Source organism: Gracilinanus agilis, chromosome 3, assembly GCF_016433145.1.
Source record: "Gracilinanus agilis isolate LMUSP501 chromosome 3, AgileGrace, whole genome shotgun sequence".
Taxonomy (NCBI): domain Eukaryota; kingdom Metazoa; phylum Chordata; class Mammalia; order Didelphimorphia; family Didelphidae; genus Gracilinanus; species Gracilinanus agilis.
The window spans coordinates 523,785,450-523,807,364 of NC_058132.1; the positions used below are offsets into that span (position 1 = coordinate 523,785,450).

General features: G+C 35.1%; 1 protein-coding gene across 3 annotated transcripts in view; it reads left to right on the forward strand.

Moving 5' to 3' along the window:
* GGACT (gamma-glutamylamine cyclotransferase) overlaps positions 1–21,915 on the forward strand; it is a 59,755-nt gene that overhangs the window by 6,845 nt on the left and 30,995 nt on the right. Inside the window, exon 1 of one of the 3 annotated variants that reach the window (XM_044670544.1) lies at positions 7,118–7,186. The exons of the other annotated variants lie outside the window; for them this stretch is intronic. The gene's annotated coding sequence lies outside the window, so the exon portion shown is untranslated. Of the gene's footprint in view, positions 1–7,117; positions 7,187–21,915 lie in introns of those variants that run through there. 3 annotated transcript variants of the gene reach the window in all.

Sequence of the window (21,915 nt, forward strand, 5' to 3'; positions counted from 1 at the left end):
CTCTCTCTCTCTCTCTCTCTCTCTCTCTCTCTCTCTCTCTTTCTCTCTCTCTCTCTCTCTCTCTCTCTCTCTCTCTTTCTCTCTTTCTCTCTTTCTCTCTCTCATTTTTCAGGCTATACTTTTTCTTTTAATGGTATTAACAATTCCCATAAGTTTAGTTACGTGTTACGTCTTTGTGTAGATGATCCTTTAATAATTTTTTTTTCTGAATTCCAGTTCTGCATTACTACCTACCAGCTAGACATCTTCACCTGGATATTCAATAGTTATCTCAAATTCAACACATATTTTCTCAAAAACTTACTCTTCTTGACATCTCCATTTCTGTTAATGGTACCTCTGCCTATCTATTCACTCAGGTAATACTACCACCCAGAAGCAGGCTTTTGCCATCTCACACTTGGACTATTGCAATAGTCTGCCTCAAGTTTCTCTCCACTCTAGTCCATCATCCATTTAGTTGACAATTTGATTTTCTTAAAATGCACGTACAAATATTTCACTTTTCAAATCAATAAACTACAGTTTAGTTTCCTCTAGTCTTTAGGATCAAATATACGAAAATTTTTGGCACTCAAATCTCTTCATAACATAGTCCCTCCTACCTTTGCAGTCTTTTTACACCTTTCTCCCCACCATAAGACTCTTCGATCCTGTGACACTGACCTCCTTTTTATTCTATGAACAAAGCCTTCCCATCCATTAGTGCCAGGCATTTTTTCTGGCTGTACCTCCATGCTTGGAATTTTCTTCCTTTACATTTTTGCCTCTTGGCCTTCTAGTATCAACTCAGATCCCAGATCCTATAGGAAGCCTTTCCTAATTCTAGTGCCTTCCCACTTTTAATTATTTCCTAATTATTATTCTTAGTTATTCCCTATTTATCCTTTATTAGCTTGGACATATTTGTTTGCTTATGGTCTTCCTTGTTAGATTGTGAACTACTTGAGGGCCAGGATTATTTTTTGCCTCCCTATCTCCAGTGTTTAGCATAGTGCCTAGCACATAGTAGGTTCTAAATAAATGCTTTTTGAATGGACAGCTAGTGGCCAAGACTTGGCATATGATTTGATCTGTAAGAGGAAGAGTCATGGGTGACCAGTAAAAATGAGTGACTGAAAGATTGATGATGACTGTGACTGAAATAACAAATTGGGAGTTGGAGGAGATCTAGTTTATAATGAACCTTATTGAACCTATGGAGTTTGCAACATCCAGGTTGAAATATGTAGTAGGAAGTTGGTGATTTAGGACTGACTGGAGCCCAAGAGGGAAAGTAGGACTATAGGGCAGATTTGGGTATTCCCCACATAATAATTAAACCCTTTGGATCTGGTCAGATCATTGAGATCAGTTCAAATGGACTCCTAAGGTGCATATTGACATAGACAACCACAAGTTTATATTTTACTGTATTATTATTATTTATTTTCTAAACATTTCCCAATTACATTATAATCTGGTTTGGGCCATACTTCAGAGTCTTGCTGTATATTTGTTGCCTACTGGTATGTCCTTCCTTAGAAGACAGGAGATAGATGAAAGCAAAGCAGCTTTGAATAGAGATTAGATCCAGAAACAGATTTGTTATTCATCTACAAGGGACATGGTAATTAAAGCCATGAGAATATATGATTTCTCTGAGAAAATGGGGAGCAAGATTGCATTTTTAATGTGTTGAAAATGCAAAATCCTCGAAGTAAAGAATTATAGGAATTGTTTGTATGTGGGAAATCAATTTGATTCCATTCAATTGGGAGTAGTTTTATGGAACAAATGAGATTTTAGGTGGGAAGGATTTCAGTAAGTAGATCTCTAGATTTTTACTTTTTCCCTATTTCAACTTATGTTTGTGTCTAATCTCTTATCCAAAATATAAGAGTTGTAATTATAATTTAAATTATAAACCTTTTAGTTGTAATCCTATTTTCTATAAAGTATTAACCACCTCTTCTTGCTATTGTCATTTCTACTTAATTAGGGGATAAATTAATGAGAGCTTTAACAAGGCTCAATGTTTTATGGTGGTTCTACTTATTGAAAATTATCAAGTCACATTTTTTTAAGAGCAAAATATTTATTTTTTATTTTTAAGGTTTAAAAAATATTTGTATTGATTAATTTAGAATATTTTCCCATGGTTCCATGATTCATGTTCTTTCCCTCCCCTCCTCCCTCCCCCCTCCTGGATCTGACAAGCAATTCCCCTGGGTTTTATATGTATCATTGTTTTAAGAATAAAGAGAGCCAATAACCAATGTTAGGGATGGAGGGGAGATAGAGAGAGTCTATGTAGGGGTAAGACTCTCTTCTAGCTCTCCCCTCCTGCTGATTATACACTGGGAGAATTTGAGGGGGTATCATCCCAAAACTGGGTGATCTGGATGGTCATGCCACCCCACAGGATTTGGGGGCAAGGCTTCTCTATAAGATGAGGTATTGGGTACCCCAATCCGATTCTGAAAGAGGGCGGGGTTCACACAAGCCTCCCCCAAGGTCAGTCAACTTCACAGAGGGTGGTCTGGATCCAAGATGGAGGCAGCCAGACCAAGCTGTGATTTCCCTCCCCTCGTCTCTCAGGCTCTCTGGAATGCTATCTGACTAATGTATGGCTTTTATTAATATCAGTATAGGGATTGGGGAAAGGGGTGAAGGGCAGAGGGATTTTGAGGTACCCTCTTCTCTATTTCTATGGGGTCTGTCACTCGGGTGGGAAACTTTGGGGTTCCCACTCCTAAGTGCCTCCCACCTTGTCCCTTCTCCTTCTGTTTTGTATTTCTATCCTTTTCTATAATTGTAAGTTAGACCGGAAAGGTTCTCTCAGCAAGGCTGGGTAATGGGAGAAGGAGCCCAAGAGATGGCTCCCAAAATGGAGTCCCTAAACTTAGCTGGCTTGTTGGTTGAAATCTTGCTGGGTGAGAAGTGATGATATGCCTTTGACCAAGGAATCAGGGTTTCAGTGTCCAAAGAAAGATCCTCAGGAAGCCCTCAGAACTGGATCCGAGCTGGGATGTTCTCCTCCTCCCTCTTTCAGTCCTCCATGGGAAGTTCTTTTCCTTCCTCCTCTAGAGAATTACCCAGAATTCCCTCTTGTCTTAACTATCACCAACTGTCTTCTGGCTCTTTTTGTCCCATCCCCCATCCTTACAGTATCCCGGCTTTATGTGGTGGGACTTTTTCCAAAAGTCCCATTTAATTAATGTATCACTATTTCCTATTACTATCTTATGTTCCCCCTCCCTCCAAAATAATAAATCTTTATCTTGTCTTATCACTATACTAATTATCTATTTATTCCTATTCTAAGACGGGTTTTGGAAAAGTTGGTAGGGAGATGAGAGTTGCAATTTATATAACAATTTTTACAGGGTACAAGACAATTTTGTAACATGAAAAGTTTTCCAATGAACACAATGTCTAAGTTTACAGTGTAATAATTTTATTATCGTTAAACTCTTTTAGTTATTATTTAACCCATCTATGATTTTAACAGAATTTTAACTTGTTTCTACTTTTAATATATAAGTCTATTAAGTAATGCAATACAATTATCTTATTATTCTTAGCTGTTATCAAATTATGTTTAAACTACCTATGTTTTAAATGCAATGTTAGTTTTTATATTGAGAATATTTTAGTATGTTAGTATTCTTAGTTACTTATCCAAAACACTTACATATTTTATTCTTATGCTTTCCTGCACTAGCTAGCTAAAAATTTTTGAACTTCCCTAGCCCTTTCTTGCACTTTCCCTATGTCTAATGTTCTAATTATCTGCTAAATTGTTAGTATGCTACATTATCTACATGGTTAGGTACTATTATTTACAATTCTACTCTACTTTAACAACTTATGTTATAGGTATATATAAAATTTATATTATTTACACTATTATACATTTGTACGAGCATTAGTTCTGCATAACTTATTTCCATATCATTAATATTTGCAATAGAGTGATCATTCCAAGTCAACATCCCCAATCATATACCCATTGAACCAGTCACATTCTTTAGAGTTGTTATTTGAAAAAAATAATATCACCTGTCTGCTTCACATTATTCTTTGAGTTCTGTTTTTGTTCTGACTTACTTTTTTGTAAACTTAGATTACAGGGTTTTGAACCCGAGAGACTAAGTCTATCTAGAAAGGGGAAAATCCTGAGAGACAGATGGTTTTGAGGGGAAAGTAAGTGAATTCAGTTTGAGGAATATTGAGTTTGATGTTATGTTAGGGCATCCAAATGAAGATATCCAACCAGCAATTAAGAGATTTATAAGTAATAGTAACATTTTATATAGCACATCAAAAATTGCAAATACTACATATATGATCTCATTTGAGGCTCATAACAATCTTGTGAAGTGGGTACTGTATTTTTGTTATCTCTATTTTATAGATGTGGAAACTGAAGGTCAGAGATATAAGTGACCTGCTTTTGGTCATATGCCTAGTTACAGAAGTAGAATTTGACCCCAGGCTTTTTGACTTCAAGTTTTAATGCTATTCTCCCCTAGGTGACAGACACTACCTGCCAAAAGTACCAGCTACTTTCAAAATAAAATTTATATGAGAGGAAGAACATATTGTAATAACTTATTGAGAAAAGGTTCAAACCTCAATAATAAATATTACCTCACAGTACTCAGGCATTATCTTCTTAAAGATTTTATTGTGAACTGTGAATAAGAGGACTTTTTTCATAGTAGGAAACATCATACTTCATTAAATTGCTGTAGGGTTGCATACTTTGTTATTCTACAGTTTACATAAACTATCTGTTAAAAAGTTTTTAAAAGGTGATATTTTCTGCTGTTACTGACTAGACTGAAGTTTCTCTGATTTCCTCAAATGTTTCTGTCACTTTCCAACTGTGCTAAACATGACCCAAACCAATATAGCTTCTCATGCTTTCTGAGTTTGGGGGCCTGATGAGTTGTAAAAGATGAAGGATTATAGTAGCTATAGGTTACATTTCATTCTCTGTTAATTGCAGCTAGAAGAGTTGAGAACATTACATTTATTCATTAAGGAATTTCTCAATTTCCATTTTAGTGTCACCAAATGAACTTTTTTTTTTTCAAATCCAGTTTTGCACATAAATATTTACTTCTTTAATAAGTAAGGTTTTAAAAACTGTTGTGGACACATTTGTAATGTTCATTTCATTTTTCCATTCTCCTTTTACAACCCAATGGAAAGATGAAGATGAATAGCCAATGCAAACATTGTCTGACTTAATGTACACTAGTAGTAGATATGTATGTGTTCATGTATCTATATCTATATATAAAATGTATATATATATATATCAAATATTTTTATTTAAATGAAGTACAGTGTATATTTTATTTAAAAGAATGTGTATCTCTTTAATAAGCCAAGTTTTTTATTAATTCTTGTGTCTTCCTTTTATTTTACCTGAACAAATTAGTTTTGGGTACTTCCTTGTAAAGCATCTCTAGGTTCCTGTATTTTTCAGTGAAAAGCCAGGTCCCATCAACAGATGAACTAGAGAAAGAAGGAACAGGGAGTTTTTCAAATATTTTAGGCTGTAGATTTTGGAGGGGATTAGACACTAGTAAAAGACAAATATTGCTTTATGGATTTGGGGAATTAGACATAGAAATCTAGCAGGAAGGTTTTTTTCTAGAACCAGAGAAAATGAACTAGAGATAGTGACATCATCAGTTGCCTTCCTTTTTACTGTCCTTAGATACAATCATGCTACTTCCTTATCACCTTCCATGCTGTAGTGTCATTCATCCTTGCCTTCTCACAAATTGCCCCATGCTACAAAAGTAATTTTTGCTTCATTTCAGAACCAGTATTCTCTAATTGCCTTTCACTCTAGATTAGTTTAATCAACTTTCTTTCCTAACCTTGATAGATGTCTGCCCGAGAGCATCCTGCTGCTTAATAATCCTCCCAAAAGTGTTTACTTTTTAAGTCAGATTAATTTGTACAAATGGAGGCAATTTGGAAAGGTGGGGATTTGGAAATACTCGAATCTTTTGGCTAAGTAAGGGTATACAGGTTTCAGAAGTGGCTTAAAGCAGCTTTATTAAGCCCTGGCAATCTCTTTGCTTTCTTCTCTATCCCCAATATAACTGTCTGGGTTAAAAGGTTACTGGAAGTGTCCCAGGACTAGAGGTTTCATAAGAATATTATGGGAGCTTTCTACTCCTCCAAATTCTTTGTCCCCCATTCTTCCTTCTAGCAGACATCAATGCTTGATTTGGCAGTGTCACAGTATGGTTACTCTTCATAATTTATTGTTCTATGTTAGTGTGGTCATCCACTAACAACTTGAAATAATAATAGTATATATTTGTAAAGTGATTCAAGGAGTATAACAACTTCATGAGACAGTTGCTATTATTATCCCATTTGGCAGCTGAGGAAACTGAGCTTGAGAAAGACTAAATGACATGCCTAGGATTATGGAATAAGTGTCCCAAATAGTAATTAGTGGCAACATTAGTAATGAGTCAGCCCATGCTTTGAGAAATTTATACTTTGAATTGGAATTATTTAAATTAGGTATTAAAATAAACATTGAGTCATTTGCCTAAAAACCAAAATGAAATGCCTTGCCATTAAGGATAGGGCCTACTGAAACAGAAAAGTTATCAGATTTGCCACAAATGTGAATTTTGCTTTAACCTTTAAGGAAATAAAAACCATGAGAAATGGTGAAGTTTATCAATTTAATGGCATAGCTACCAAGAATAATAGCATAGACTAAATTCCATTCCAAGGATATTCAATAGATTGTGGTAATTCTTTAGTCCTGGAATTTTGTCCTATTAATATTTTCTTGAGATAAGAGGACTGCTGGTTGAGACCAGGAATAAATTTATTTTAATGGAAATTTGTCTCTTGTTAGATGTGTGGTAGTGTTTTGGTCCATTCTTTTGATATAGATAGTGGACTATAAAGTGGAGTTGTAGATTAGGCTACATTGAATTTTTCTGTTTTTCTAATATGACTCTGAAGAGTTAGGGAGACAAACAGCTATATATTAAGTGAGGATATGATTCTATTTCTTACTAAAACTTTAAACAAACTAAAAATTCTTTAAAAAATTAACCAGGAGCTCTTATATGCAGAGGTCGGTGACATAGGAGATATGCCAGAGTTTATGAACATTTTTGCAGAGTCATCACAGTGCCAAGGTTTTAAGGTAAGCCTGGATGTCCAGTTTTATATGAAAAAATATAGCAAAATATAGATAAATACACATGTAACATACATGCATGCCACCTTTTCCCTAGCTACCTTTTTTAACAATTCGCTGGCTGTTTGCAAAATTATAGGTAGTAATTGGGCAATCAGGGAGAAGAAAAGGGGGCACTTAAGAGAATGTTATGAAGATCTGATATATTTCCCTTCTTTGCCTTGCTTCATGGAGTGAGTGGTGGGAATTAATATTCTTGATCATGGATAGAAAGAGTTAAAGATTTAAATGGGAGAAGAGAGAAAAATATATCAGAAATACAGATTGAGAGTGATGAGACAGGCTGGATAGCCCTGGTTTTGGTGTTGATTGATGACTTGAATAAGAAAGTAGCTCTGAAGCACTATCCTCCTATCTAGCCCTATCTAAACCCTTCCTCCACCCAAATTCTCAGGAATGAGAGAGAGAACTGCTCAGGTCTGTCCCTTATAGAGGGGACTCCCAACTGCCCTGGCACTTGTCAGTCTCACGCCAAGCTCAGTGCATTCTGTATTCCATGGTGGTAACTGGCAATCAAACTGACCCCATCATGGCTGCCCTTGCATGCCATTACAATATAAATTTATCATAAACAAGTTAAACTTTGTTAAAAGTTTCAATGTGCTAAAAGAACTATGGGCTACATTCTTTCTCTTGGAACACCTCCTCTTTGTCTCTCTGACATCCAGGGTCAGTCACATGGTTTTTTCCCCATAGTGATCATCATATATTAAAAGAAGTCCTTGAAGTAGTTGCTGCAGCTACCTTTTAGCTGCCAAGACTCTGCATAGTATGTGAGATACTAATTTATCTCGCATAGAAACTGCAACTTTTTTGTGGATGCAGTGATTTATTTTACTTGTTTTCCATATTAAGTAAATATCAGAATTTTTAAAAATAAAGTTTTGGAGTGGGACCTGGGATTATTTTTTACATTCCTTGGGGTTCTGTTCCCTTACACCCTCTCTCCCCCCAGTGTTGAGAGAGGACTAGTCATTTTAGTTTAATCAGTGACTGCTTGAAAGTTACAAAGAAGATGCAACAGTACACTCTAATACACTGAATGATAAATTCCCACCTTTTTTGCTATTAGAAATAAAGTGGCTATGAATTTTTATGTATGGATAGATTTTTATTCTTTTAATAATATTGTTGGCAGACAGTGGACCCATTGCTATTTCCTTTATTCTTTACTGCTCTTTTTAAATAAAGAATTTCAAAGGAAGAACACTTTCTGAGGAAGGGGAGAAAATAATTCAGTTTTACTTATGTTAAGTTTCACATGTAAGCAGAATGTGGAAAATAGCAGATAACCAACAGACTTTTGGGAAATTAAAGAATGGAATTATGGGATGAGGTTGAGGGTGTAGAAACATGGATTTATCTACAGAGAGGTAATAAAGTATTCCAGATGAAAACATAAAAGCTGAGTAAGAACTTTGAAATGCAGATTCTAGAGTCAAGAGAAGCTTAGAATAATAAATTTGAACATTTGGAAAGGGCTGTATGATGATGCCATACTAATATTCTAATAAGGGGAGAAGAAATTTGTGTGCCTTCAGAATCTTAATTTTTTCAAAGGTTATTGAGGGAGTTAGGGAAGAAAACGAGAAGTCCTAGAGATAGGTTGATATTATTCTGAAGGTGGCGGGAAGGGAGAGTAAAAGGAATACACTGGTGCAAAAAGAAGGAAGAAAGGTGGTGACACTTTCTATTTCTCATAATTGAGGTATATGAGAAGAAGAGTATATAAACATAAAGGAAATGTTAGGGGGAATAAACAGCAAATAAGAGGGTTAAACACACATTCAAACACAACAAATTTGCTGTAGAAATACATAAAACTCAAGAGAAGCAGGTAGAGATTTGTGATATGAGATTAAGAGGTAGAATAATATCAGGCAGGGAATAGTCAAGGAAAACAAACTTATTTTCCAAGAAGGGAATTAAAAGAAAAAGAAAAGAAATAGAAGTCGAGTGTGCCCATCAATCAGGCAATGGCTGGACGAATTGTAGTATGAATGAAATGGAACACTGTGCCATAATAAATGACAAGAGATAATTTCAGAGAATCTTAGAAAGTATGAATTGTTGCTGTGTGAAAACAATATACAAATACAACATTGGAAAGAAAAACAATGTGGAAAAATGCAAGAATTCTGATCAATGCAGTAACCAACCACATCTCAAGAGGAACTAGTGTAAAACATTTTGCCTCATGAGTGAGATGATGATTCTATAGTATAGAATGAAATACACTTTTTTGGGTATGGCCATTCTGGATTTGTTTAGCTTGACTGCTTATTTGTTAACAAAAGGTTTTTCCCCTTTGCTATTATATGGGGGAGGGAGAGGTAGTTATGGAAAAAAGAAAGGGAATGGTTAGCAATAGTAATTAATCCACCCACCACCACCCAACCCTGCTAAAAGAAGGTCATTAAAATATTTTTAAAATAGACAAAACAGAAAGTAAGCACAGATAGGACAATTTTTAAAGTAACATGCTCATTATGTACTTTTTAAAAAAAAGCATACAGTTTGAATTGAAAATTCACAGTTTCATATATAATTCTTTCATGTGTATGGAAATGCTCGTGGAAATTTTTTTCTTTTTTTGTGTGTATAAGAAAAAAATAAATAAAAGTCACACCAGACATTTGAAGACAACTTCCTTAGATGACTTTCATTGTCTGGCTGCTTTGAAGTTCCTGTGGTAAAACCAGTTTTTTTTAAACAAAGGAACCTTCTAATCACATTATGTGCATAAAACTGGGTTAGAACTTCATAAATTTACAATAGGAAGAGACTCTATTGGAATCCTAGTTTAACTTTATTTTACAGATGAGTAATTTGAGGTCCTAAGGTTATAAGTACCATGGCCAGGATTTGAATGTTCTAAGACTCCATATCCATTGTTCTTTCATGATACCTTAGAATTTAATTTCTCCATATGTGTCAAATTTAGTGCTATAATACAATAGTATTAATAGTAGCTCTTTAATAAACTTACACTTTTAATTTAAAAATATAATGAATGAGAAAATATTCATTATTCTTACAGTTAATTAGGCACATCTATGCTTAAATCTGGCTGACCAAACTGTACTGCTGAAGTACTTACTGCCACCTGGTGGCAGTGTGCTCCTAAATATATGCTCAACTTTTTAGAAAGAATTTATCATATTTTTAGAATTCTTGCTATAAATCCTTTGCTATTTTCTTTGAAAAGGGAGAACATTTCTCCCGAAAAGTATATATTTGCTTGCTTTATTATGAAGTCTTGTTTCCTAGGGTGGTTTTTCCCCCTTAAGTAAATAGACTAGATAATTTCCAAGATCTCTTCCAGATTTAAAATACTGTATGCCCAAGATATTACTTTACTTTTTCCATCTCTTTATATTGGCAGAGAGCTATAGCAATCTGCAGTGCTTATGCCATACTGTTGTTTTCCTTCTTCGGTATTCATAATAGTTAGAGTGGCTCTGTGCTCCATTAAATATCTAAACCATTCAAGACAGGTGGTTCTTTTCTTGAGGTAAATTAGATAGACATTGTCTCATAGTAACCTATTCAATTGTTTGCTTATAGAGAGAATTGCCCTAATTTAAAGTAAAAGTGAAGTGTCTGACCAGACTTTGAGCTCTTCTATGAGAGTTATTGTGGACTATGGGTAGGTCTTACTTGGGGGCTCTTCTGTAAGGAGTAAAGAAAGCATCAGAGATAAGAAGCAGAGTCTTCAACAAAGAATATGCACTTGTTTAGCAGTATAAAGCAAAAGATTTGCTGGCTATTTGCAGAATTATAGAGGTAGTAATTGGGCAAACAGGGAGAAGAAAAGGGGGCCCTTAAGAGAATGTTATGAAGATCTGATATTTCTGTTCTTTGTCTTGCTTCATGGAGTGAGTGATGGGAATTAATATTCTTGATTATGGATAGAAAGAGTTAAATATTTAAATGGGAGAAGAGAGAAAATATAACAAAAATGACTGATATTATTTGTAAGGGATAAACCTAAACTTTGGATCATATTAGAAATTTACAAGGCTTTTAGACTTCCTTTGTTACTAAAACAGGATATTAGTTTAAGATAAGAGATTTACTCATATAGAATGTCATTTATATTGATAGGAATAAACCAAGGGAGTTTTCTTTAATCTCATTTTGGAATACATACTTTCTTTTCTCTAAATAGGAAAAGTAGGGAACTTAATGTATAAATTAAAAGTCAGGAGATTTAGGGCAAGATAGAAGATGTGAAGGTAATATAGTGTTCTCACAATTTGCTAATTAGTCTAGTGATAGAATCTTCAATAAATGAACAACCAACAAGCACTTAATGTGCCAAGTATGATGTTCTGGGTTTACAAAGGCAAAACTGAAAGTCTCCACCTTTAAGAAGTTTTATATTCTAACTGGGAAGAGAAGAAAGGAGATGTGATATGTTTGCATGGAAGGGAGTAGGAAAGAATGCGGAGATGGAATTAGGAAATAGAGAAAAGAGCATTGTGTAGGATATTTGTTTTATATAGATAGCCTTTTAAACTAGTGTTGTTGAACTCAGAAACAGATCCCTGTGGGCTACATATTAACTTAGAAAATCACGAATTTATATTATTTTGTTAAAATTCCCTAATTATATTTTAATATAGTTCAGGATTTCAGCCTTAATTGACTTAAGTTTGACACCTCTGCTTTAAATTATATTACTGTGACAAAATACATATTCATTTATATTTCTGAGAATTTTCTTTTGAGCAGTCTAGCCAGCCCACATCTGGAAATAGGCATATTGTTAAAAAGAAACTACCTGTACTTTGTAGTTCTTTTACCTTTTGGAATTCTACATTCAGGTTTAACAGTGGTGACTAGGGTCGAAGGCAGCCTCAGTGGTTAGGAGAAAAAAAAAACATTTCAAAAATGAATACTGATATCTTCATTAAATATATAATTTGAAGTTTTAAGATATTAGAGCTATTTTCCCATGTGATTCCATAATGGTTTCCCAGGCTTTACATTTAGAAGTTAAGTGAATAATCAGAGTTGCTTTAAGATTGCTTTTTATTGTATTAATAAAGATGAAAACTATTATGCTTTAAACTTTTAATGAAATGCTTTTGGAAGTCAATAGTACTAACTAGTTAATATTATTGTTATTATTATTATTTTTTTAGTTAATATTATTTTTGAAAAACCTTTACTTTCCAACTTGGAATCAATACAGAAGTGCAGTAAGTGCTAGGCAATAGGAATTAAATGACTTGTCCAGGGTCATACAGCCAGGAAATGTCTGAGATCACATTCGAACCCACAACCTCCTGTCTCTAGGCCTGACTCTCAATCCACTGAGTGACCTACCTGCCCCTCACTATTTCTATAAAAATGTTTTTGTTCTTTCTGAGTCTTTTTCCTTACTTGAATTCAGACCTGTATAAATATTACTTTTAAGGAAAGAAGTAGTTTCACAGAGAGATTCTTTTGACAGTAAAATTTTAATTATGTCTTTGCTATCCTTGATGTAAACAAAAATTAATCTTAAATGTTGGTAGTTTAAGTACAACATAATTGACATGGAATTACAAGTCCTGGGATGTAGCACTTCTGCAGTGTGGTTTATAGACAATGATTATTTTAAGTTGTTTAGCATTTCATTCCTTTCATTGCATCATTAAAAGGCAAGCTAAAAAACTATCAATGATAATTACTTGGTGATGTGGTTAAAAATCATATTTATAGATTATTTTACTTGAGCTTCTATAGTGCTCCCTTTTCTGAAGTCCTAGCTGCCTTCATATTCTGGCACACACAGTATGGGGTGTTTATAGAAATGTACTGTGTTATGCTGGTGACACCAGGTGTTGAAAATAAAAAATGTAGTTTGTTCCACATTTGAAAAACATTCATTCTTTTTGCTTGATAGTTATGATAAAGGAGAATTTCAGTCATAAAATGCTAAAAACTTGAAGCTCTTAGAAAATTAATCTTTATTTTGGAATCACTCACAATCACACTGAAGGATGGAGAGAAATGTAGAGGGTTAACCCTTGACAAAGAATTTGCTTTTCCAGTAGATATTTACAATTTTTTTTGGATGGGGTTAAATTGTAGGTTTTCCTTTCTTTGAATATAGTAGGCCAAAGGCTTAGAAACTGATGCATACAGATTCCCTGGGGGTCTATGGATAGATTTCATGGAGTGAATGAATTGGGATAAGAAAAAAAATTACATTTTAATTTTCACTAACCTCTAAATGAAATGATCTTGTCCCTCATTTGTTTAAAGGTATTCTGAAAAAGGGTCTGTAGTTTTCATCAGACTGCCAAAAGGGTCCATGACAAAAAAAAAATTAAAAAACAATTCTTCTAGATGCTCTAAAAATGTACATTTCAAAAAGGAATATATTCAATAAACCTAGCATTCTTGGAAAACTTAATTTCATTCATCAAAATTTCTATGTATTTAAAGGTTATGCTAAAACATTTTTATGTTAGAAATCTTTCTAAAAAGAGTGATTTTACTTCTCTAATTTATCTACTAAAAGTAATTGGAATTTTGATTAAGGGTTGCCTTTTCCCAAGAATCATTTTTCTAAACCTAAATTCCCTTTGTACATTATAAGAGCATTTAAGGGATCAAAGTGAATGTGTACTGATTCCAGGATATCTCTTGTAATATACTTTCTTTTTTTAAAAATTTTTACTAAATCTCTATTTAAAACTTGTTTTCTTGGTATTTGCCCATTTTCTGATAAAGTGAAATGAAATTTTGAAAAATTTCAACAAGTTTATTGATTCTGAGTTATGTGCAGTGAAAGCAGAGGTGTTAAACACCTGGACCTACAACTCCTGAATGCTGCTCGAACCAGATTAAAAAGTAATTGAGAAATACTTAACAAAATAAACAAAAGTACAATAAAACATCCATAATATTACATTTAAAAACTGCTAGTATGTGGTCCTCAGGGGTCTTTATGTATGGTTTTGTAGGCCCCCCTTTTGAAGAAATATATTGGGGGGTGGAGAGGGCAGCTGGGTGGCTCAGTGGATTGAGAGCCAGGCCTAGACATGGGAGGTCCTAGGTTCAAATCTTGCCTCAATTACTTTGTAGTAGTCGTGTGACCCTGGACAAGTCACTTAACCTCCATTGCCTAGCCCTTACCACTTTTCTCCTTAGAACCAATACACAGAATTGATTCTAAGACAGAAGGTTAGGGTTTAAAAAAACACACAAAAAACAAAGCAAGGAAAGAAATAGATGGGGCATTTCCAACCTCAAGGATTTTGCTATCATGATAAAGGAGATAAGCCTTATTTGGTCTAATAGAAAGAGTGCTGGATTTGGCGTTAGGAGAACTCAGAACTTATCTCTAGCATTTATTAAGGATGACTCTCAGTAAGACCAATCAGTTAATAAACATTCAAAATGTTTCTGTGCTAAAGCACTGGGGATACAAAAGAAAGCAAAAACAGTCCTCTCCCTCAAGGGGTTTATAATCTTATGGAGGAAAGTCACACTGAAAGGAGGGAAGGGAAAGAGAAAGGGAAACATACCCAGCATAGAGCCATCCAGAGGAGTGAAGCTCTGGGAGAAATGAAAAGATGGCTGACCTGGGTTCTTGTTTAGTCTTTTTTCAGTTGTATACGACTCTTCATGATTCCATTTAGGGTTTTTTTTGGCAGAGATCCTGGAGTGGTTTGACATTTACTTTTCCAGCTCACTTTACAGATGAGGAAACTGAGGCAAACAGGATCAAGTGACTTGCCCCAGAACCTTTCTTAACCAGAAGGAAGGAGGGGTTCCAGAATTGTGAGTTGCAGGACTGAAATGACTTTGCAGAAAGAAAAGGGTTCTGGAATCTAATGGAGAGAGCCAGAGAAATACAGCCATATGAGTTGGCAAGGACTTTCATTAAATTGGGGGTTCTGGAAGGAACTCTCCACCTTGCAATCAGAGAAGAATATACTCATTTGAGGGAAGCAAGAGAGAAGGAGAGTATTTGAATAGGATTCAAAACATGGTCAGGATTTATACAGAAATTAGAGAATGACATGGACACTTCAGTAGGCTTGGCGATAGAAAATTGTGGAATGTATATTGATATTGTTGAGTGGTCAGTCTAACTTGACTAGAACATGGGATATATGTGGAGGAATGGGAGGAGATGAGACTTGAAAGGTAAATTGGAGTCAGATTATGAGAGACTTGAGCATAAACTCTTATTGCCTATACAGTAAAGAACAACTAATGTTTTTGAGCTGGGAAGCCATATGACCAGAACTCTGTGCTTTAGGAAAAATAATTTGATGGTAATCTGCAAGATGGATTAAGAAGAAAGAAAGTGTGGTAAAGAAAGAGCTCTTTTGAGGGAAAAAATTTTGCATTCAGCATGATATCCTGACTTCTGCTTACTTCTCTTATGACTTTGAACAAGCCTCTTAGTTTCTTGTCACTTTCCTCATCTGTAAAATGAAGAGGCTGGATGACATAATTTCTAAGACTACTTCCAGTTCTAAATCTATGATCCAGGGATTAATACTAGACCAGTTAGGAAAAAAATAAAATGGGAGTAGAAAAGAAGTAATGATAGTGAGTATGAAAAGGAGGAAAGGAAAACTCTGGAAAAGTATCACCAGTTAGAAGTGTTGCGATAAGGATTTTATTTAATTTACCCTGTCTCATTTGGAGCAGGAATTTAGGTCAGAAAAAGGGTTCGTGACTTTTATGCTGTCCCCTTTAAGAGGGAGGAACAGAGAGAGCTGGCTTCCGGCCATTCAAAGGATAAGCAAAAAACCCAGTGAAGGGAGAATTCTAGGCTCCAGGTTTCTCTTGCAGTCTGTTTCTCTATCACTCTGACACTTGGTGTCAGTTGAAGTTGTAGTCGGTTGGTGGCGGTTGAAGTTAATAGAAAATTATATATTACTTTGAGAGTTGTGAGTGAAGAAAGAGTGTTATTCACTGAGGAGTTCTTCCTTCCCTGTTCATGTGGGGAAAGAAGCTGCCAGAAAGAGGCTCTTGCCACTCTCTCTGACTTGGAAGAAGGCCCTGTATTAGTTTCTCTCAGCTAGGAGATTCTGACAGTTTGATCATTTATATTAATTGAAGTTAAAGTGGATTTTATAAGTTAGAGTAGCTTTAATTAGAAAATTATTATTTAAGATAGCCAAGTGTAGTTTAAGTGAGGTTCACCTTTGGACATGAAGAAGCTGCAAAGAAAGCAGCCAATTGGTAGGGTTTTTTTATTTAGAAATCTTAGTGTTAGGTTAAGAGATTCCCTATCTTATTCCTACCTATATCCTACCTCCTGGTTTCCTATTCATACCAGTCCTCTATAATAAATTAGAATTGGATTAAACTGTTTCTGGCATTCCATCCACCGCCTGCAAATAGGTTAACCCTGATGTATTTAGTTACTTATAACAGCGTATCAATAATAGTTTGGAGTTCAACATCCCAGTGATTATTTACCTATAACAGAAAGAATAGGATTTGATACAGGGATGTGGGAGAAGAGTCAGAAAAGTCAGAGATAACTAAGCTTTCCAGCTTAGGTGATTGGAATGATAGTGGTAACATTGGTATAAATCATTGTATCAGGAGATTGTTGGAGTGGTTAGATAGGTTTGAATTCTGTGTTGAGTTTGAGGTGCCAGGGAGATATCCATATGGATATATCCAAAGGAGACTTGTAAATGTGGGAACCAAAAGTCAGGAAAAAAGAGCAAGAGATGTTGATTTATAAATGTAGTTTGGGGAGCTATCAGCATAGGATTCATAGGCCTGAGAGTAAGATTGCCAAAGGGAAGTATACAGGGCGAAAATAATAGGTTAAGGGAATTGAAATTATTATAGCTTTTACTTTGTTTTAGTTTATTTGCATAGCTTGATGTTGAAAAGTGCATTTGATTTATCCAGAAATCTTATGTGATAAGATTATTTAGTTTAACTTCTAGTGTATACCTTTTTACCAGGGCATACTAGTAAACTGTTACATTTTGGGTCATTTTTCCCATTTGTGGAAGACAATTATTTGTTTATCTAATCTTCTTTTGACAATTGTTAACAAGTAAGATCCTCATTTGTGGAAAAGTTTTTTCTCTATGCAAAGTTGTTCTTGGAGCCAGGACTTCATCCTTGTTAATACTATTCTTTAAACCATCTGACCGTAGCCATTTGAGGTAATTGTCATACTATTTTGAGACAAACACAGATGGTACTGAAATCACAGTAGAAAGAATTTCATTAATGTTGTGATATCATGAAATCATCATACTTTTAATGTCTTTTGGAGACAGATTCATTCCTGAGATTTTTCTGAGCATGATTAATATTTTTTATTTGATATAGACAGTTCAAGCATTATTCTTCTGTTCAACAGCTATAATTATAAGTATACTTAACATGCAACTCATTGACTTTGTGGCACATCATACGCTGCTAAGTACTTTTATCTGAGGTTCTTTGCTTTAGGATTTTTTTCCCTTAAAACACAGTCTATTTGTAAGTTACTTTTACATTACTCAAAAGATACTAATTGGCAACATTTATATAGTTGCAAAATGGCATTTCCCTCCATGTTTTAGACTTTGAACTACTGGTCCTCACTTGTCTGAATTATTAAAAAGTAAGAAAACTACATAAAGGAAATCATGCCTTTTGGAGGAAGTAGGATAAATTGTCAAGAGGTATAAGAAAGAAAATAGATTTGTAGTTAAGAGGATCTGGATTCAAATCCTGTTTTGACATTTATTTTATGTATGACATTGGGCAAACCACCTAATTTTCTAGGATTATGTTGGTGAGCCCATGGCATGTGTGCCCCTGCATTCCGGAGGGGTCTGCTCTGTTCCGCCTCTCCACTGGGACAATTTTCACTTGCTCTGCTTCTCTGCTCAGCAGTCCAATGTGAACTCTTCTTCCCTCTCCTGTCTGGGGTAATATGGGGGGCTCACAGGTGGCTTGAGGGTACAGTTTGGGCACATGGTCTCTAAAAGCTTCACCAACACTGTTCTCGGGTCTCAGTGGTTTTCACTTTGATAAAATGATGGAGTTGGCTTAGATGGTTTCTAAAGACTACATGTAAATGAATTCTGAAATTAGATAAATTGAGTATGTCAGAATGTAGATTTTGTGAAAGGCCTTGCTTGTCTGAACATTTCATTAATGAGGAATATGTAGGATTAAGCATATCTTAATTAAAACTTTAAATAATAGTAAAATCTTTTAAGTGTCAGAAAATGAGCAAAACCAAAAAAGAAATGGACAATATAAGAATTATAGAAGATTATGTACAAAATGAGATCAAATTTGAAATGTGCAATTATGAGAATAATTATTATTTAAAATAGAAAAAAAGAGTTGACAATTTAAACTGTAGTAATGGTGCCTGAGATACTAGTAATTTTCCTCAGCAAATAAGAAAATAATTTACAGTTTGAAAATTTTGGGAAAAGAAGTCATGCTATATAGGACTGTTCAAACCTGTAGACTAAGTACTGGGTAAAATAAATAAAAGCAGTTCCTATAGAGATTTTTTTTAAAGAGTCAGCAACTATTTATTGAGTGCTATGTTCCAAGCACTGTGCCAAAGATGGGGAATCCAAATGAAAGCAAAGACATAATGCCTGCCCTGAAAGAATATGGAATTATTGACAGATATTTATGATTTTGATTACATTAAGCAATAACTGCTGTATTTTTCACATGGCTTAGTGCCCCAGGAACACAGAGAAAACTTAGGTAGAGATTCAGGAAAAACAAATAGAAAATATTTTAAGTAATGGAAATGTTTGTTTATAAATAAAAGTATTAAAAGAACCATATTGATCCTACAGAGCCAATTAACAGAAATTTATAAATAATGAAAGTGTTAAACCTGTAGATTAGGTACTTGGGTAGATTAAATAAAAGCAGTTCCTATATAATATGGTATATCCATCATAGCCCCCAATTTGGCCCTTTCATTTGTTATTATTATTTTTATCATTTATTCATTTATTTATCCTGTTCTTTATTAAATGCCTATAATGAGCAGTTGCTAATACTGTGCTAAATGCTGGTAGGTAGAAAGTTAAGATAAGACTGCATCTCTGTCCTTCAAGAAGAGTAATTATTAATTAGTAATAGAATGAGACATAACTATAATACACACTATAGACATGAAGTGCTTTATAAAAGTACAAAACAGCTCCATGTGAGAGGGCTGAATGGTGAAGGTTGTTACCAATTAGGGGATCAAAGAAAGTATAATTTCTCATTAATAGGTCTTACAAGTCAATAGTAGAAAAAAGTTTAAAACAGGAAAGAATGTCATTTTACAATAACATGGAAATATCCAAGTATTATTATTTTGTATGAGTGCAGAATGGGTAGGAATTTAACAGGTAAAGAAGGATCTGGAGGACACTCTTGTTATACAGAACAGCATGAACAACTCAGCTTATGTTGGGAGGTTACTGTATATGCAGAGAGTAGCTTAGTATGTCTGGGACATGAGATAAGGTTGGAAAGAGGAGAGCAGAACCCTGAATGCTAGACAGAGCAGTATTAATTTTACTTTGGGGGCAATAGAGAACCACTGAATGAAAAAATCAGATTGAAGTATAAGAAAGTTAATTCTCTCAGTGTTTTGAAGGATGTGTTAGAAGGAGAAAAAGCAGAGACAAGACTATTAATAAACAATTGTAGTAATCAAGGAAGTATGTGATGTGGGCTTCTACTAATGGACTTGGACTAGTATACTAGGTGATTGAAAGCAGAGAGCAGAGGACAGATATTGGGAAAGATATTGCAGAGTTAGAATTGATATGACTTGGAAACATATTGTATTTAATAGTTGAGAAGTAAGGGAGACAGAGAGAAGTGTCAAAAATAACACTTAGTTTTTCTTTTAGTTTTCACTAGCTCTTTGTCATCAGATTGCTTGGGATACTGTCCCCTAATAGGACTGTTGAATTCAAGAGTTAGATGAGACCTTAAAGATCATCTGGTTCAAATCCACTTATTTTACAGATGAGGACATTGATGCCCAGAGAGTATTAAGTAACTTGCCCAAGGTTATACAGATATTGAAATAGCAGAATCAAGCCTTTGACTCCCATTCTGGTTTCTTTTTTACCTCTGCTCTTTGGAAGGGTATGTGGAGTCTAGTTTGTAGTTAATGTCTACTGTGTGCCAGATACAGTGCTAAGCTCTAGAGATACAAAAAAAAACAAAAGACAGTCTATGTCCTTCCTGGAGTTTACTGTCTAATGAAGGAGACAACACACAAAAAGAAAGGGAGAGGTTAGAGAGGAAGGTACTGAGTGATAGGGGAAGATGATGCAGTCCTGCAGCTAGGTAGATGGCTGCTCTGTGCACCCTCCTAAAGTGTAATATTGAAAAATTAATATTATGCCAAATGTAATATTTTGAATTTGGTTTGGAAGTATATTATTAGTTTTAAAAAAGATTATTGTGGTCGCTGTTTATAAAATAATTAACCCTTAAGTCACAAGGATGATAGTAGCTTTTAACAATATAATTTTAATATAAATATAGTCTAAGAAAGAAATGAGCAGGGAAGGAAATAAAAAAATATTTCCTAGCCTACCACCCTAATCTTTTTTTTTTAAAACCCTTACCTTCCATCTTGGAATCAATACTGTGTATTGGTTCCAAAGCAGAAGAGTGGTAAGGGTTGGCAGTAAGGGTTAAGTGACTTGCTCAGGGTCACACAGCTAGGAAGTGTCTGAGGCCATATTTGAGCCTAAGACCTCCCGTCTCTAGGTCTGGCTCTCAATCCACTGAGCCACCCAGCTGCTCCCCCTACCACCCTAATCTTACCAGCCCACGAGAGTGTCTTCCACCAATACCATATTGCAGAAAGACGCCCAGCAAAAGACCTCCAGAGAAGACCCCTTCTCCTTTCCAGTCTTATTTTTTATAGTCCTTTTTTTCCACATCGCTTTCTTTCCCTCTGCGCTGGTCTACCACCTTTCAGGAACCAATCAAAGTCTCTCTGTTTGGAGCATTTCAGTCAAGCTAGTGGGCTGGTTTGGATGTGCAGAAAGTTCAAGATCGAGGAGGAAGGGGTTCCCTTTACACAAAAGTAAAGGATTAGGAAGGTGGTCTTTGATATCTACACACTACCTTCTCTAGTCAGTGGGAGAGAAGGTCTCCAGGGGTATGGGATCCTAAGAAAGTATACATTTCAGATTCGATATGGTCTTTGTAGTGCAAAGGGGTGTTTATCAACCCTGCAAAGCCTTACTGCAGAGTTTCTGACAGTTGAAAAGGGTTTAGAATCCTGAGGTTAGACAGTTGACCTTGGGGACTCGATGAGAGTGGAAGGGTCAACTGAGCTCTGTTCTTTAGACTGAAAACCTGGCCTATATTCTGCAGCTTTTCTCTTAAAATTTGTTAGCTTAAATATTTCCTTTAGATCTCCCTAACCTCCCTCATTCCCAATCATCATTTTCCCTTCCTAAATTTCTTGGGGTTTTGAAAGGAGGGTGGGTCTTGGGTTTAGCTTTCAAACTTGGTAGACATAGTTTCCCTGTAGTCAAATAGGGCTTTCCCTTGTTATAAATTATCTCTTGAATTATTGTATCCAAGTTTTCTAATCCTATAAGCTACAAAACCTCTCAGAGCTGAGTTTAAGGCAGGTCCTTTCTCAGTCTCACATTCCTGTCTCCCTCCCCCACCTGAAGCTTTCCCTAGGC